The sequence below is a fragment of the Capra hircus genome, chromosome 13 (assembly GCF_001704415.2).
Source record: "Capra hircus breed San Clemente chromosome 13, ASM170441v1, whole genome shotgun sequence".
Classification (NCBI taxonomy): domain Eukaryota; kingdom Metazoa; phylum Chordata; class Mammalia; order Artiodactyla; family Bovidae; genus Capra; species Capra hircus.
The window spans coordinates 77995510-78012896 of NC_030820.1; positions in this window are offsets into that span (position 1 = coordinate 77995510).

Genomic DNA, 17387 nt, shown 5'->3' on the forward strand with positions numbered 1-17387 from the left:
AGTCCAGCTCTAAAGGACAAAGCCAATTGGATCCTTTAAGATAGTTTTCAGAGGCTCCACAATAACAATTTAGATAATAATAGCATTTATTGTTTTCTGAAAGACTTCTGGAGACCGGAGACCCTAGGGTGTATTTGGAATCTCAGGGAGATCATAAAGGATCAATGCTCCTTGCCTTCAACTGCAAGTCAGCAACTCGTCCTTAGGCTGTTCACCTAATGTCACAAGATGGTTGCCACAGCTCACTCATCACCTCTTCACACAATTACATCCAAATCAGGAAAGGAAGAAAAGAGGCAAACAGATCTTGCCTCATATGCCTCTCTCTTATCAGAGAGGAAATCCTTTCCCAGAAGCCCCCAGCAGAGTTTCCCTTTGGCCAGAACTGGGTCAAATGACTACCTCTAGACCGATCACGGGTCCAGGAGAATAGGATGGTGATAATTGCTTTAAATTAAATGTGGTTTACTTCCCAGGCCTGGGTACATGACCAGCAGAACAAAGACAGGGTCCCATCAGCAGAAAGGAAGGGAGAAATGGCAATTGGCATGGCAACCACCAGTGTCTGACACCCCAGCATTTTTAAATGTTTAGCACAAGCACCACTGTTGGTTTTCAAGATTATTGTAGGTGGTACGTGGATAAAGTTGTGCTTTCAAAAAAATTTTAGTATTTATTGCGGATTTATATGCATTTGGAAAAGCACGCATATTACTAACTCATCAGAACCATGAATTCATGGGTATTTTTCCTCCAGATGAAACAATCATATTTAAGGTTTTTACAAAATTATGTAACTTAAAAAAATATATTGTTAATAAAAATTCATTTACTTCAAGATTTGGCAATTGTGAGGGTAGGAAACACTGTTTTCTGTTACTCTGACTGGCATTTTTTCCAGCTTTTCAGAGGCCTTCTGCCTTCGACCTCCTTCTTGAGGAAAATAAACATCCACAAAGATTTCTGCATCATCTGCAAATATGATTCAAATAAAGCTTCGAGCTCAAATATAATCCAGGCTCCCTAAGCCAGGAGGAGCAGGCCTCTCGACTTCAGTCCTTTCCTGGTATTTCACCTCTGTCTTAGGAGTTTTACAGTTTTACTGGGTCTGCCCCTCCTGTTGTAAGCTGCCGCAAATCCCATTTCTCAAAGAACAAGATATAAATTATAAACAGAGAGACAACTTGGGATTTCTTGTACTTGTCAGGAATTTTCAAACTGTCCCGAGACGTGGACTGTTTTCATTTAGACAAGAATTTCAGGGGTCTGTCCTAAGCACTGGGTCAGTCATGGCCCAGTGATGCAAGGAGAGATGCTAGGGCCTTTGTTAAAAGGAATGAGGTCGATCAACGCAGATCCTCCCCGACTTACAGTAAGTTTATGTCCCAGTGAACGCATCGTAAGTTGAAAACATTTAAGTTAAAAATGCACTGAAGGAAATTCCCTCCAGTGGCAAGGATCCAGTCCCTGGTCAGATCCCATAAGCTATGCAGTCAGCCTTGAAAAAAAGAAACAGAAGAAAATACATTTAATGCACCTAACCTATTATCACAGCTTAACCTTGCCTACCTTAAGCATGCTCAGATCACTTACATTAGCCTAGAGCTGGGCAAACTCAATTAACACAAAGCCTATATAACAACAGAATGTTGAATGTTGCATGTCACCTATTGATACCACGCTGACGGGGAAGAACAGGATGGATGTCTGGATCCAGGACGGCTGTCAGTGTATCAGCTGTTCACTCTAGTGACCACGGGGCCGACTGAGAGCCATGGCTCACTGCGCTGCCCGGCATCACGAGAGAGGACTGGATCGCATATCGTGCGCCTGGAAAAAGATCAAAACTCAAAATCAGAATTACCGTTTCGACTGAATGTGTATCACTTTTACACTATCGTAAAATCAAAAAGCCGTAAGTTAAACAGAGTCAGGAACCCTCTGCATGTGCTGAGAGCAGAAGGCGTCCAGGAGCTCTGGTCACGTGAAAAAGCAGAATGTGTGCAATACGAAGCGGGTGAGCACACAGTCTCTGTAGAAGGCCACGTAGTAAGCACTCGGGGCTCTGAGGGCTACACAGCCCTTGCTGCAAGTCCTCGAGGACGCCGTCTGAGCGTGAAAGCAGCCACAAGGGCACGCAGACACACAGACAGGACAGTGTCCCAGTACAACCCTACTCGTGGATGCTTTGAATTTCGTATCGTTTTCATGGGCTATAAAGTATTATCTTTCTTTTGATTTGTTTTCAACCATTTAAAAATGTAAGAGAACGTAAAAACCACTCTTAGCTTGCAGGCTGTACAAAAACAGGCAGCAGAATAGATCTGTCCTGAGAAAACTGTCGTTGGCCAATGCCTTGTATAAACCACTGGTACAAAGAGAAATGTTAGGCAAACATGGGAAACGGAGAAAGAGACACTACATTACATATATGGATGGATGTGTATGTGTATGATATGCTATATAGCTGGAAAGAGGGAGAGAGTGAGAGAGATTCGTATGCACAGTTAAAAGCACACACAAGAAATGGGCAACAGTTGGAGCTTCTGGAGACAGGATCTGGGAGAGATCAGGCGAAGGCAGAAGGAAGACAGTTTGCCCCACAACCCTCGTGCCCTGTGTGAATTTTTCTCCATGTGCTCATGTTACTTTCACAAAGCAGGAGACATTGGCTGAAGCAAAAAGGATTCCTCTGCCCCGTCAATAAGAATGAGACAATGATAGCAATAAACGTGTGCGCAGCCATGCCACAACTCCAGGGGGCGCTGTGCGTGGGGTTATTTATAGCCTGGAGCTCCTGGAGTTGTTCAGGCTCCACCCTGTTGGCAACAAAATTAACACCAAGACTTTGTATGAAGTGAAATTAATAAGTAAATATTGAGGGAATCCGGTGAGGAGGGAAGTTGTGGGAGGAACAGTAAAATCTCGCTATTTCCGTTGTAGGCTGTTCCTTATCTGGGTCACAGCAAAACCAATGTTCTGCCAATATTTACTTTTGATCTTTGCTCCAGCGTGGCGGAAAGATGCCCGGGCACAGCATAAATGTGAGGGTGGAATTGAGAGTTATGAGAAGGGAAAGGAACTCACCCTAAAATAAAATTGTCTCAAGAACCTAAATAAGAAAATGCCATTCGTTTCACAGAAACACTCAAAGGCCAAGTTTACTTCTTCAGCTGCCGCTCTCAGAAGTCCTGTCAGCTTTCCCAGAAATCTGGGGTTCTGCGAAACCCCTTTGGATGCATTTGTGACTTAAGTCAGAGGTCACAGATGGCAGCTTCCCACCTAGAGAGGGGTGGTCCCAGGTGGCTCAGCGGTAAAGAATCCACCTGCAAGGCAGGAGCCTCAGGAGATGTGAGTTCAGTCTCTGAGTCAGGAAGATCCCCTGGAGGAAGAAACGGCAATCCACTCCAGTATTCTTGCCTGAAAAATCCCACAGACAGAGGAGCCTGGCGGGCTATAGTCCGAGGGGTCACAAAGAGTTCCACGTGACCAAGCGTGTAAGCACACTTGCATGCACACTCCTGATTTTTGATCAGCAGCCGTTCAATGGTTTCAAATCAAGACATTTCACATAAATACAGAAGTTTCTGGCTTCCCTCGAAACACTCGGCACTTGGCCACACTGAGTCCATATCTGCACGTGGAAACGTTGGGCTGTACAGAGCCGAGTGTTGGCTGCACCTTGCGGATGCGACCGGGGTTACCGGTGTGCCAGTCCACCGCTCCCTGCCACCCTGAGTGGGCACTGCTTCACTCGCTGCTTATTTTCACACTTTATTCACGCGAGCGGTATTTACTGAGCGCTCACCAGGCACCAGGCCCTGGGATTATAGCTGTGAACGAAACAGAAGAACATCCCCCACTTCGCAGAACTTCTGTTCAGTGGGGAACACAGATGATGAGCAGAAAAGGGAGTTAAAAGCACACGAAATGCCAGGGAAAATAATGCAGCCAAAGTGGATATGGACTGCGAGGCTGAGGCTGAGGCAGGCCCCACTGAGAAGGTGGTATTTGAGGAAGCACCTGAAGCAGGGAACGGACCTCGAAGGTATCCGTGGAAAGAGTGCTCCAGCCGGAAAGACCAGTGAGTGCCAAGGCCCCGAGGCAGGATGGTTCCTTGGGCACCTGAGGAGCGGTGAGGAGGCCGGCGCCTCTGGAGGGTGAGGGGGCCAGCGGGAGGGGTGAGGTCAGGGAGGCGTCAGGGTACAGACCTTGGAGGGCTTTACGGGATCTGCGGCTTTTCCTCTGCCTGAGGTGGGAGCCGTGAAAGGTTCTGGGCAGAAGAGGGACATGGTTGGACTTAGACTTTGATAGATGCCCCTCTGGCTGCATGAGGGGACTGTGTACACGTGTGCGTGGGAAGAGGGTGGGGTGGAGCCCAGGCGTGGACGCAGTGAAGACCCACTGCCATAGTCCAGGTACAAGGTGAGGGCCAGATCAGGGTGCTGGCACGGAGGTGGGGGAAGAGCTTGGGTTCAGGTCATAATTACTGTATGTCCAGGCTCTTTTGGGCACGTATGAGAAACTTTCCCACTCACCCTGATCCAGCCGTATTGTCCTTGCACAATGCAGCCTGTATCTTTAATCCCCCAAAGACCTTAGGAGCCCATTTGATCATCAAATAGCCCCATTTTACAGATGAGGCATTGGAATATGAGCTCCTGTTCACCCAGTGTATTGTCTACAGAGGTTCACAGCCGTGTCTCCCATCCTCATGATTTTCCTTGCTTTATCTTTGAGAAACAGCTTTACTGAGATATACTTCGTACACCACAGAATCGATCCTCTTAAAGTGTACAAACCAGTGGATTTTGGTATATTCAGAGAATTGTACAAAAATCACTACTAATTTAGAGCATCGTCCTTGCCCCCGGAAGAAACCCTGTCCGTTAGCAGACACTCTCCATTCACCCCGCCCCAGACTCTGGCTGTCAGTAACGCACTTTGTCTCTGTGAACGTGCCTCTTCTGGATGTTTCGTATAAATGGAATCGTACAGTCTGTGGGGTTTGGTGCCTGGCTTCTTCCGCTTGGCATGCCTTTGTGGTTTCCCCAGGATGTAGCCTGTATCAGCACCGCGTCCCTTTTCAGGGTTGAATAAGACTCCACTGAATGGATATGGCACAGTTTGTTTATCCATTCATCTGCTGACAGACTTCTCTTTTTGTGTGATGTATGTCTCCACTTCTCTTGAGTATAGATTTTATGTAGGAGAAGAATGACTGGTGAAACCCCATGCTTAACCTTTTGAGGAAGTGCTTTTCCAAACTGTTTTCCAAAATGTCTGCCTCATGCTAAACTCTGACCACCCACGTGTGAGGTTCCAGGTTCTGGATATCCTCCTGAGGTTCTTCTTACAGAGTGACTTTGACTCCCCTCCCACTGAGTAGGGAGGTCTCGCCAACCTCTCCTGTCCCTTCCCCTTGAATCTTGGATGACCTTTACGACTGCATCAACTGACACAACACAGATGATCCTAGGTGACAGCTTAGCCCAGATCACTAACACACCCTGCACTTCCAGCATGATCTCCTGGAACGCTTGCTCTGGGAGCCTCACCGCCATGTTAAATGGAAGCCCAACCAGCCCACGTGAAGAGACTGCTTGGAGAAGTCATGCACAGGGTGTTCTCCTGCCAGCCCTGCAGAGGAACCAGCTGCCAACCGTATGAGTGAGGACTCTTCCCGTGATACCTGTGCCCTCTAGGCACCAAGTCACCCCCCGTCTTCAAGTCATCCCAGCTGAGACTGCCAACATCATAGAATGGAGAAATACATCTCTCTGTGTCTTGTCTGAACTCCTGACCCACAGGATCCAAGAGATATAAATCCAAAAGAATAAAAAGACTGTCTCCTGCCACTAAGTCTGGGGGTGTTCGTTATGCAGCAGTAGCAGCCAAACTCCCCAGCTAGCAAGGGGCAAGGTCAGAGTTCAAATCCTAGTCTGTCTGGTGACAGAGCCATTCCCTTATGACCCCACGAGCGCTGCTCCGCCACACCTCCGGCCGTGACAAGGGGGCTTGAGGCTCCATCCCCGGTCCCATTTGACTCGGTGCATCAGGTGACATCCCCTTTCTCGGCCTGACCTTCTGGCAGCAGCATCAACTACGGATGGAAAAGGCTTCCTTTCTGTCTGTCAGATCGTTGCCGCTGCCACGGCTATTATTTAACACACAAGATTTCTTATTCTTTCTACACAAAGTAGAATAGACAAATAAGGAAAAATAAAATCCACCTGTCATCCCCAGCGTGCAGGGAGAATCTCCATGAAACCTTGACTCCAGGGTTGAGTCGCATGATACAGGCATTTAACTGGACAGTTTCGCCATGAACATGGGGCCAAAGTGGGGATAGGAGGCAGACAGACATGACCTAAATAGCTCAGGTGAGCCCAGCGGGCAGATCCTATCTTTTCTTCAGCACATCCTCAAATACAAGGCAGTTCCTCCATCCAGTGGCTATTTCAATTTACAGAGAGTTCATAGTGCACTATGGCTGAGAGAAAATTTAACTCATTTTCTAGAATCATTTTGGCTCCACATAAAAGGAAAACTCTTTTCCCCAACAAAACAGGGATTGCTTTACACGTATTGTTTTGTCCCTGCCTTTTTCACGGAACGACATGCCTTGAACGGCTTCCCACGTAAGCTCCTTCCTCATGGCCTGTTTTTTGGAGGAGGGACGCTTTCGCGTGCTTCATGTGATATCTTGGTCTGGGCAGTAACACAGTAAAAGTCTACCGAAACACCATGAATCTTCCAGTCGTAATGCTGAGTGAAAGAAACCAGACAAGGAAGAGCCCATGCTGTGTGATTCCATTTATATAAAGTCCAGAAGCAGTAAAATTAAGCTCTGGGGTTAGAACTCTGCACAGGGGTTCGTTAGCCATGGGGGGATTTACTGGGAGGAGACATACAGGGGGCTTTGGGGATGTTCTGTTTCATTCTGCAACATTCTTCTGGATGCTGACTCGATGAGTTTGTCCCTCGGTGAGAAGTCTCTATAGGATGTGCACACTTTTCTGTGCAAAAGGTAACAGAAAACACCAATGTTTTCAGAACACAGCTGTGCCATATGGAAATACACGCTTCATGTTTTTGCTACATGTAGATGTACACGACTCTTTAAAGGATTGGATGTGAAGCTAGGAAACCTGGGCTTGGCCACTGATATCTGTGTCACCTTGGGCAAATTGGGCTTCCCTGGTGGCTCAGACGGTAAAGAATCTGCCTGCAATACAGGAGAGGCAGGTTCGATCCCTGGGTTGGAAAGATCCTCTGGAGAAAGGAATGGCTGCCCACTCCAGTGTTCTTGCCTGGAGAATTCCACAAACAGAAGGAGCCTGGGAGGCTGCAGTCCATGGGGTCGCAAAGAGTCAAACACGACTGAGTGACAAACACTTTCACCTTCACTTGGGCAAATAACCTTTCTGAGCTTCAGTTTCCTCATCTGGATTCCTAGTTCACGAGGCCCCCAGGATCAGCCCTTGCCACCCTGTCCAGGGTGGGCCTACCAGCCCTCTTGGGCTCTCTGTCTAAGCGCCAGCCACGCTGGCCACTGCTCTGTTCCTCCCACAAGCAAAGCTTAGTGTAGCCACAGGGCATTTGCACTAGCTACTCCCGCTACTTTCCTCTCCCTGATTTTCTTGCGATCGGTGCTTTTTCCTCATTCATGTCTCAGTTCAAGTATCACCTCCTGGAGAGCCCCTTTGCTGACCACTACCCACACCACCCATCATCAGTCCTATTCCCTGGTCTCATACTCCTCCCAGCCCCTCCACCTGCAATGATCATGCTCGCTTTTTGCATTGCTCTTGTTTGCTTGTTATTTGTTCAGCACTCCCTCTGGTCCCACAGGCTCCATGAAATCAGGGATTTTTTAAAAAAATATTTATTTGTTTGGCTTCCCTGGGTCATAGTCGCAGCAGCGGGATCCTTCATCTTTGCTGCAGCATGCAAGATCTTTAGTTGCAACCTATGAGACCTTAGTTCCCTGACCACTGAACACAATCCCCCCTGCATTGGAAGCACAGAGTCTTAGCCACTGGACCATCAAGGGAAGGTCTTGAAATCAGGGATCTGGCCAATCTTGTTGATTGCTAACAACCTCACCACCTAAAACAGTAACTATTTGTTGTATGAATGAATCAATCTACCCAGTGATCTGATCCTACTGTATAGAATATTCGAGAGGTTCAAGGAGATGATGTCTTGAAAGCACATTTTAAGCATCCAGGTTTATAAAGCACAAGAGAACTTTGAAAGCCCTGGTTGAATATGGTCAGTTACTAGGAGGACTCTAGTTAGGCTTAGGTTTTCCCCTTAAGCTAGACCTTCAATAATCTGACCTGTGCTAAAAGTCACTTTACCTTTTACAGCCATTTGTCTGGAACAAAATCACTGATGTTCTTATTAGCTCTTATTTAGCTCTTATTTCTAGAATAATACTTTAACATGATATTAAGTCATTCAGAAGGTACCAAGAGGAAAATGAGAAATTTGTCTCCCCCTGACTCCTGATCCAGAAGCAGCTAACAGTTCCAGACACCAGGCAATGATTCTAGAAAATTTCTACACATCAACAAGCATGTAGGGAGATATACCCCCACCTTTTCTATTTACACAAAAAGGATCTGATTGATTATTCACAAACCAGCTTTGTATGCCTGCTTTTCCCTTTTTCCACTTTATAATCTATTTCCCTATCGCTGCACAGGAATTGGCTTTGCTCTTTCCAGAGACTGTAGAGCGTGTCATGATTTATCCATTCCCCGATCGATGGATGTGGGTGAATTCAGCGTTTGCTACTGAAAACAGTGACTGTCCTCCAACGTACCTCTGGGGGCCCAGAGAGTCACGAGCGTCGTCTCGAGTCTGTTGGAGGAAGCCAAGCACTCTTCCCTCCCCGCCCTCCTCTCCAACCCCCCTCCAAATGCCCTCCCCGGTGTTTGTGTTTTGGCCTTTTAAAGACTTTTTCAAAGTTGACTTTGGCTTCTTGGCCCGAACCCTGAAGTGTTTGAGCTGATAAGATAGTGGGCTTGGTGGAGGGGGCGGGAGCAAATAGTTACCTTGGAGGCCCTCAGCCGAGCAGAGGAGGGGGACGCCATGCTGGGTCCCAGCCAGGCCGGGGGAGGGAGGGAAATGGGGTGGGGGGCGGCTGCACGCATGCTGCTCCTCACCGACTCCTCGCAACCTTCAGATCAGCTCTGAGAGGGCCCCCACCAGGGTCAACCTGTTTACCGGGGCCTCTCGGAAACCAAACAAGACACCGCGGGCAAGTGAGAGCAAAGTCCTGGCGAAGCTCAGGCCTCGGGCCCATCTCCAGAGGCCGTGCACCTGAGGGGCCTGAGGGGCCACAGAGGGGCCCAGTCTCCCCGGCCTCGGCACGGCCCTGACACAGAATCACCCCTGGCTGGCAGCTGTTACCTCATTCCAGGAATCTTACCTGCCCACACCCGTCTAGGTCCCAGGCCACAGAAGTGAACAAATTAGTCCAGATCCCACCTTCCAGAACCTTCTTCCTTCTAGAATAACAGGGAGGTGGCAAACTGTCCAGGAGCTCCCAGAGGGCCTCAGACACCCTGTGGGGACTGAGCAGGGGCCCTGCCTGGCCTAGGGCAGGGAAAGCCTCCCCAGTCATGACACATCCCAGCTGGACGACTCCCTGGGGCTCCCCAGGACTCCCCAAGATTCCCAGGACCCACAGCCCCTGCACGATCTGGCCCCAACCACCTCCCCAACCTCAGCCAGATTCGTTGTCAGCTTGTCAACACCCCATGCTGCTCCTGCCTCAGACCCTCCTAAGTGCCCCTCGCTCGGTCTGTAGCACTCTCACCTCCCACTTACTCAGCCAAAATGATACCTTCTCCTCCAGGAAGCCTTCCATGATGCCCAGAATGGGTCTGGAGCCCCCTCAGGGCTGTCTCATGTTCCTGTATATTCTCTGTCTCAGTTCCAGCTCTTCTGGATTCAGGTCACCATCTGTGAGTGGCCAAAAGGCTTCCCTAGCAGCTCAGATGGCAAAGAATGCAGGAAACCCGGGTTCAATCCCTGGGTCAGGAAGATCCCCTGGAGGAGGGCATGGCAACCCACTCCAGCATTCTTGCCTAGAGAATCCCCATGGGTAAAGGAGACTGGCAGGCTGCAGTCCAAGGGGTTGCAGAGCCGAACACGACTGAGCGACTAGACACAAAGTACCCAGCAGAGCCAGAGTCCAGGCTGTGCATCTGACCCGCCAGCATTCACATGCTGGCTCCCCTATTAGCTGTACAACCTCGGGCCTCAGTTTTCTCATCTAGAAAGTGGGCATTATGATGGCACCACCTCACAGGATGGTTGCGAGGAAGAAGCAGTTTAATTGAAAGGCTAAGAGCAGTGTCTGGCACAGAATGTTGCTCAGCATTATTCCATCATTTCTCTCCCACAGACCATAGGAGGTGCTCACTTAACATTTGCTAGATAAATTCATGCAGCCCTTCAAATGTGTTCATGAAGATGAGCAGTGGGGGAAAATGCTTGTGATATAATGGAAAAGCTTTTTAAAGCACAACCCTAAATAGTTGAGCAGTATGACTTACAACCCTGCAAACACACACACACACACACACACACACACATGCACACACACAAATACCTTAGGTTAGGAGAAAGAGGAAAGAGAAAAAATGAAACCAGTCTGTTTAGTGTGGCTGCATTAGAAGAATGGGACAAAGAATAATCTTTCTTATTTCTTGTTTGATGTGTTTTTTCCTAATCTTCTTTAATAAGCATGGTTTCAATTTAAAAGGGAAAAAAATAACAACAAATCTAGCAAAGGGGAGCCCGCAAGCCCTTTCTGTTCCATAGAGTTTTCCCACAAACTGGGGCAGGGTGGGGCGGGGCAGCATGGTCAGAGAAAGAACTGCCCTTTAGAAGTGAAGCAAGAGTGGGAAACCCAGCACGCTCCGGGCCGGCGGAAGGTGTCAGCCGACCGCGGGGAAGTTGTGCGGATAATGACCCAGCCCGCCCTCTCGCAGCATGGGGCCTGGCGGACCTGTCGCCGCTGCCACGCCCCAGAGCCTCTGCAGACCCCAGACTGGGCTGGTGACCCCATGTCACACCGCAGCCCCACGTGTCCCTACGGCCTAACGGGGGTCACCCCACCGTGTCCCTGCCCCTCTTCACATGCGTTACCTAGCTTAACCTGGTCTTGACAGCCTGCCTGTGAGCCAGCTAGGGGTCACTGTGTCAGCCTCACTTCACAGAGAAGGAAACCAAGGCTTGAAAGATGTAGTGATTTGCCCAAGGTTGTCGAGCTGGAAAATGGCGGCGTCTAAATTTATCACCACTTGGTTCCATCCTTGTCTATGATCGGCCTCCTACTGCTCATTTTTTCTACGAAACCAAATGAAGGATGGGTGCACAGGCTTCACCGCGTCCCCAGGGTTTGGCCAGAGTCCAGCACATGAGGCCGGGGTCTAGGACAATAATGATGGCTGGAAAAATGAATTAACTTATGGAGGATGAATAGATGGATGGATGGATGGATGGGTGAGTAAGCGGGTGAAATGAATAAATAAAGGATGGATGATGGGTGCATGGATATCGATGGATGAGTGGGTGGGTAGAATGCATGCAGGGAATGAATGTATGGCTGAATAGGTAAAAGAATTAATTGAATGATCATGAGAGGCCAAGGGCGCTGAGAGGATGCCTGTTTATTCCTGGACCTTGAATGCACCTTTAAGGAAGCCTGCAGACCGGCCGCTCTCAAGCCAAATCAGCCTTCAGACATGTTTTGTTTTGGCCATCCCAGGGTTTTTCATTTTTTAATTAATTGTCGTTATTTTAAAATTCTGGAAAAGGGAAAGGCTACCCACTCCAGTATTCTGGCCTGGAGAACTCCATGGACTATAGTCCAGGGGGTTGCAAAGCGTCGGCAACGACTGAGCAACTTTCAATTTCACTATTTTAAAATTAGGAAATTTCACATTAGAAATCTGGATCACTGGCTTCCCTGGAAGCTCAGCTGGTAAAGAATCTGCCTGCAATGCAGGGGACCCCTGTTCAGTTCCTGGGACGGAAGATCCCCTGGAGAAGGGACAGGCTACCTACTCCAGTATGCTTGGGCTTCCCTGGTGGCTCAGATGGCGAAGAATCTGCCTGCAAATACAGGAGACCTGGGTTCAGTTCCTGAGTTGGGAAGATCCCTTGGAGGAGGGCATGGCAACACACTCCAGTATTCTTGCCTGGAGATTCCCATGGACAGAGGAGCCTGGAGGGCTACAGTCCATGGGGTCGCCAAGAGTCGGACACACCTGAGCAAGGATACGATCCTTGCAAAACTGGGCCAGCTCACGTGCCAGGAAGCAATGGGCCAGGACTGACAGGGCCAAGCCACCTGGGACCACAGTCTCCATCGCTCCCCAGCGCATCTCTGATGTTGAGGCTGGGTGTCGGCTGCCATTTACTACGGCACTTCAGGCTGGTGATCTTCTCATAGTATAATTGCAATGAAAATGAAACATCTCGTGTACCCGGGTGTCCATCAAAAGTGGGGAAATGAAAACACGTAGAAAGAAAACTGGGAGAGATGGTATTTGTTTGTGAATGTTCCTATGGATCTGATGCGCACACAATGCATGCTTTCCTGAGGGTCGGTAGACCACGGCGCCTGAGGGCACAGGTGCGGAGCTTGAGGACCGGCCTGGCCCGGCCCGGCCCAGGGCTGCTGGCTGCTGGCTGCTGGCTGCTGGCTGCGCGGCCTTAGGCAAGCCGCCGAACCTCTCTGGGCTTCAGTTTCCTCGTCTCTAAGGCAGAGATGGAGTCAGTTCCCACCTCCGGGTATTAATGAGTTCCCACATGAGAAACTCTCTGTGTGTGAGCCAGGACTAACTTTGGTTGTTTTGTGTGACCTGTACAACAGGGGTTCTAGACCCAGGGCCATTTGGCAATGCCTAACGCCTTAGGCTGCCACAGCGCGTCCCTTCCAGGCTGCGGCCAGTTAGACAAGGGGTGTGTCCCTAGCGCCTCCCAGTGGCTTGATACCAAAACTGCATGAAGCTCTCCAGCCCGGAGTGGTGGTGGGGAATAGAGATTGACCCCAGGGCCATCTTCATCCAGACTCAGAGGGAATGTGGAGATTTAAGGTCATGAAAGATGGTAGCAAAGGCTTAGGAGACAAAATGACATGGTTTTGGATCCCAGCTCTCCCACAGAGCAGCAGGGAGGCCTTGAACAAATCTATGACCCCTCTGGACCTCAGTTTCCTCAGCTGTAAAATGGGGATGATGTTACACCAGTGTTGTGGGTAGGATTATATTAAGTAACATACATAAACAGATGGCGCCTACTGGATGCTTCATAATTCTCCTCTCTGACACGGGTGTTCACCTAGATCCAGAGCCATGGGGATGAGCTTCCAATATACCCAGAATGATTTAAAAATAATTCTCAAATAGTTTTGCTAGAGGAGTGGGATGTGATGCGGGGTGGGAGGTTCAAGAGGGAAGGGAGATATGTATACTTATGCTGATTCACATTGTCGTTGACAGAAATCAGCACAACGTTATAAAGGAATTGTCTTCCAATTAAAAATAAATTTAAAAAATAATTTCGCTTCAAAGGCACATTTAAAATACGGAACGGGATCCACAACATATTGTCAAATAACCTCAGGCCTGAAAAACATGGTGCAAAAGGGGATTTCTGGCAACATATCTGGATTTCAGAATACATACATGTGTAACATCTGTGAGAAACAAAGACCTAATTTTCTTAGTATATAAAGAGCTCTTGCAGATGAAGAGACAATTATCCGATAGAAATGTGGGCAAAGGATGTGAATGCTTTACTACCAGAAAAGAGACACAAATGGCCTTTAGATATGTTTTTTAATTCCCCAACCTAAAGGAAGACTGTGGGGATTACAACCACGGTGAACACATTTTTCCCCGATAGGCAAAGCCAAGATGGAGCGGTCGGATAATAGCTGGCGTTGGCTGGAGTGTGGGGAAACCAGGGCTCACGTCAGTCACTGCCCTGAATGTCAGTTGGTAGGCATGACCTCAGAAAGCATTTAGACAATAAGTGTTAAAATTTAAAAATGCACCTGCCCTATGACTGGGCGGTTCAGGGGCTAAGAATTCATCCCTACGGAAATAGATCCGCATACACGGAAAGACTCTTGTGAAAGGGATACTAATCACAGCATTGCTTGCTGCAGCAAAAACACTGGAATCAGCTACACCGTGTCTTCGGGCACTGGTTAGATAAATTATGATATTCAGACAATGGAATGTGTGGAGAATGCTCTCCTAGCACTGATCTGGAAAGATCTCCAAGGTACATTATTAAGTAAAAAACAAAACCAGCGCAGAGCAGGGGGTACAGTATACTTCTCTGTAGAGAAACAGCTACAGGAATCCGTGTACACATTTGCTTATCTACACTCTGGATATCTCTGCAATGATCCCCAAGAAACGATAGCCAGGATGACTTCCTGACAGAGAATCTTGGAGACTTGGAGCTGGAGAGCAGGGCTAAAGGATTGCTGCTGTTTAGCCAGGCCCCTCTGTCCATGGGATTTCCCAGGCAAGCAAACTGGAGGGGGTTACCATTTCCTCCTCCAAGGAACTTTCCCAACCCAGGGATCATTGGCAGGTGGATTCTTTATCACTGGGCCACCAGGGAAGACAGGGGTTAAGGATTAGACAGGGAATATCCACTGTAAATCTTGTGGTACCTTTTCAACTACTTTTCATGTAAATATGTTTTCTTATGAATATTTTTAAAGTTTTTCATCCTTTAAATTAGACGAGAGGGAGAAATGCCTGCGAGGATATGCTCCCAAATGTCTGCAGCACGTACCTATGGGTGACTGATGGGGATTTGCAGTGACTTTTATTATCTCATTTTTACCCAGATGGATTTTCTGATTTTTAAAAAATAATTATCAAAGGATATTTGGTATTAATAACTTCAAAAATTCTTTAAAAGTAGACTCTCCGTGTCCTTTTGGTAGCCAGGGGGAAACTAACCTGTACATTGAAAAGCAACAACAGAATATGTACACTCCCCTAAATAGTCCAATTATCTTCACTGCCAAGAACATTATGGAGCCACATTCCACGAAAAGCGAAGATTGATACAGTCATCCTACTGTGGGCGTGTGTCGCTCAGTCACGTCCAGCTGTTTGTGACCCCGTGGACTGTTGCGCGCCAGGCTCCTCTGCCCAGGGGATTCTCCAGGCAAAAATACTGGAGGGGGTTGGGTTGCCATTTCCTTCTCCAGGGGATCTTCCTGACCCAGGGATCGAACCCCGGTCTCCTGCATTGCAGGGGGATTCTGTACCATCAAAACTCCTAAGCCTCCAACTCATAGTGGGGCTTGAATCAGCTTCAGATCTGTCACTTATTAGCTGGGCCCATCAGTTCAGCTCCCTTGGCCTCACTTTTCTCGTCCACAACATGGGAACACCGCAGCGCCGCTAGCGGACTTGACTGAGATGATGCCGGTCGAGTTCCTCTCCTGGCTCAGGGTGGACACAGTGAGACCTAGTTTTTATTTCAGAAAAACAAAACAGGAAGGAATTGTGCACATTCACGAGAAGGACAGGATAGGGGCCCTTTGCCTTCTTCAGGATTAGTTTGTAAATAGCTCTGCCCAGAGTCCCCAGTACTTGGCCCATCTCTGCTGGGCAGTCTTCCTACAGCTTGGAAAGAGTGACACCAAGTGGCCAAAACCAAAACTACACCTTCAGGCCTCAGGCTTATTGCTAGCCTGGGAGTGTCTCCTTTTCCCCTCCACCGGTGGTTTTGAGCAAGGTGCTGAACCTCTCTGGATCTCATTTTTCTCAGCTGTAAAGTGGAGATAAATGTGCTTTTGTGGTAGGGCAGAACTGAGATGTAAATAGGGTAATCCAGGGACATCATCTCCAGGCTGCTCTACTATACAGCAAACACCTGGGAGAACGCAGCTGTCATTATGATCACTCCCTCAAGCTTCTAGTCTTCTACATGGTCCTCCAGAGTGATTCTAAATCAGAATCTCCCAAAGTATAGACCAAATACCAGTGATGCTTCACGGGAAGATTTTAGTAGGCCCAGGGCTGCTCCATCCAATAACACTCCATTTCCTTTTGAATGTTCTTGTTACATCTAGGTAACAGTTTGATTTATGTCATACCTGAATGGTCTAGTGGTTTTCCCTGCTTTCTTCAATTTAAGTCTGAATTTGGCAATAAGGAGTTCATGATCTGAGCCACAGTCGACTCCTGGTCTTCGGTCTTGTTTTTGCTGACTGTATAGAGCTTCTCCATCTTTGGCTGCAAAGAATATAATCAATCTGATTTCAGTATTGACCATCTGGTGATGTCCATGTGTAGAGTCTTCTCTTGTGTTGTTGAAAGAGGGCAATGCCAAAGAATGCTCAAACTACTGCACAATTGCACTCATCTCACATGCTAGTAAAGTAATGCTCAAAATTCTCCAAGCCAGGCTTCAGCAATACGCGAACCATGAACTTCCAGATGTCCAGCTGATTTTAGAAAAGGCAGAAGAACCAGAGATCAAATTGCCAACATCCGCGGGATCATGGAAAAAGCAAGAGAGTTCCAGAAAAACATCTATTTCTGCTTTATTGACTATGCCAAAGCCTTTGACTGTGTGGATCACAATAAACTGTGGGAAATTCTGAGAGAGATGGGAATACCAGACCACCTGAACTGCCTCTTGAGAAACCTGTATGCAGGTCAGGAAGCAATAGTTAGAACTGGACATGGAACAACAGACTGGTTCCAAATAGGGAAAGGAGTACGTCAAGGCTGTATATTGTCACCCTGCTTATTTAACTTATATGCAGAGTAGATCATGAGAAACGCTGGGCTGGAAGAAACACAAGCTGGAATCAAGATTGCTGGGAGAAACATCAATAACCTTAGATATGCAGATGACACCATCCTTATGGCAGAAAATGAAGAGGAACTAAAAAGCCTCTTGATGAAAGTGAAAGAGTAGAGTGAAAAAGTTGGCTTAAAGCTCAACATTCAGAAAACGAAGATTATGGCATCCAGTCCCATCACTTCATGGGAAATAGATGGGGAAACAGTGGAAACAGTGGCAGACTTTATTGTTTTGGGCTCCAAAATCACTGGCAGATGGTGACTGCAGCCATGAAATTGAAAGACACTTACTCCTTGGAAGGAAAGTTATGACCAACCTAGATAACATGTTGAAAAGCAGAGACATTACTTTGCCAACAAAGGTCCGTCTAGTCAAGGCTATGGTTTTTCCGTTAGTCATGTATGGATGTGAAAGTTGGACTGTGAAGAAAGCTGAGCGCCGAAGAATTGATGCTTTTGAACTGTGGTGTTGGAGAGGACACTTGAGAGTCCCTTGGACTGCAAGGAGAT